We start from the raw sequence: 2,100 nt of genomic DNA on the forward strand, positions 1-2,100 counted from the left end.
CCCCAAGCTAATTTTCCTTTGTGAAACTAGGCAAGCATCAGTGAAAGTGGAGAAGTTGCGTTGGAGACTTGGTCTAAAAGGATTTCATGGAGTGAATAGCGATGGTAGAAGTGGTGGATCAGCACTCTTTTGGGATGAGTCTTTGTCTGTTACGGTTCTTGAATCTTGCAATCGATTTATTAATGTTAGTGTGGTTGATGGTGGCTCGGGCACGTCTTGGCGTGCCATGTTTGTCTATGGAGAACCCCGGGTGGAAAATCGATATCGCATGTGGGAGCACTTGTGCAGGCTCAGGGCTAGTTCACGGTTGCCGTGGATGGTGTGTGGTGATTTTAATGAGGCTTTATAGCAGCATGAGCATCTATCGAGGACCATGCGTTCAGAGTCTCAGATGGTGGCCTTTAGGGACTGTCTGGGGGTCTGCGAGCTGGAGGATCTTGGCTTCTCAGGCATTCCATACACATACAACAATGGACAGGACTCAGAACGCAACGTACAGGTTCTTTTGGATCGTGCGTGTGTGGATAAAGCATGAAGAGATACGTTCCCGTTTGCAAAAGTGGTACACTTGGCCACCTCATGCTCCGATCATTGCCCCGTTGTGATTATGATGGAGGGGATGCACGACCAGCGGCGTCGGGCGTCGTTCCACGCTATGAAATTATGTGGGAGCGTGATCAAACCCTACCGGACATAATTGCTGGGGCCTAGACCAAAAAGAAACCCATGGGAGGATTGGGATCGGTGGCCCGGTCGTTGAAGGAAACTTTGAAGGAATTGAAGGACTAGAGCAGGGAAAAAATTGGAAATGTGTTGAAGGACATTGAGAAGCTACGTTCGCAGTTGGAGGAGCTACAAAATCTGGATACGGACCGAGCTGAAATCCGGTCCAAGATGAACCAACTCGATGAGCTGTTGTATAGGGAGGAAATGCTCTGGCTCCAAAGATCACGCATTACTTGGTTGAAAGAGGGCGAACGTAATACCAAATACTTGCATCGTAGAGCAGTATGGCGTGCCCGCAGGAACCTTATACAATGCCTACAGAAGCAGGACGGGACTTGGTGCGGTGCTCCAACGGAGATGGAAAGAATGGCTCACTCCTAGTTCAAGGATATTTTCACTAAGGATCCAACTCTCTCCCCAGGCGAGGTTCTTGATTATATAGTGTCGAAGTTCACTGGAGAGATGAATGATTTGTTATGTAAGCCGTACTCAAATGAGGAAATTTCTAACACCCTATTTCAGATCGGCCCTCTCAAAGCTCCGGGCTGTGATGGTCTGCCGGCCAGATTCTTTCAACGTAGCTGGGCACTGTTGAAATTGGAAATCGTTGCTGCTGTCCGTGAGTTTTTTGTGACTGGTGTAATGCCTGAAGGAGTTAATGACATGACTATTATGCTAATTCCTAAGGTTCCCCACACTAAGACCTGAAAGATTTTCGGCCAATAAGCTTGTGTAATGTCATTTACAAGATTGTCTCGAAGTGTATGGTGAATAGACTGCGACCCAATCTGACAGAGCTTATTTCAGAGAATCAAAGCGCCTTCATCCTTGGGAGGCTAATTACTGACAATTCCATAATTGCTTTTGAGTGTCTCCATGATATTCAGACTGTGAAAAACAATGCGCCAGGTCTATGTGCTTACAAACTTGATTTATCTAAAGCCTATGACCGGGTGGATTGGACCTTCTTGGAGAGAGCCCTGACTAGGTGGGGCTTTTGAGAGCTATGGATTTCTCGTGTTATGGCATGTGTGTTTTCGGTCAAGTATTCGGTGAAGTTTAATGGCAAGTTACTGGATTCCTTTTCTCCATCCAGGGGACTCCGCCAAGGTGACCCTTTCTCTCCTTTCCTTTTCTTATTTGTAGCTGATGCCCTGTCTTCATTAATTGATAAGGTTGCAAGGGAGGAGGGTCTCAAAGGAGTTAAGATTTGTAGAGGTGCGCCGGAGATAACACATCTTTTATTTGCGGATGACTTACTCTTGTTCTTCCATGCTACACAACAACAGGCATTGTTGGTGGAAGGGGTGTTGAACACGTTTTCGATGGCGACTAGACAACCTATTAACCCGTCAAAGTGTTCCATTCTATTCT

Source organism: Triticum dicoccoides, chromosome 4A, assembly GCF_002162155.2.
Source record: "Triticum dicoccoides isolate Atlit2015 ecotype Zavitan chromosome 4A, WEW_v2.0, whole genome shotgun sequence".
Taxonomy (NCBI): Eukaryota; Viridiplantae; Streptophyta; class Magnoliopsida; order Poales; family Poaceae; genus Triticum; species Triticum dicoccoides.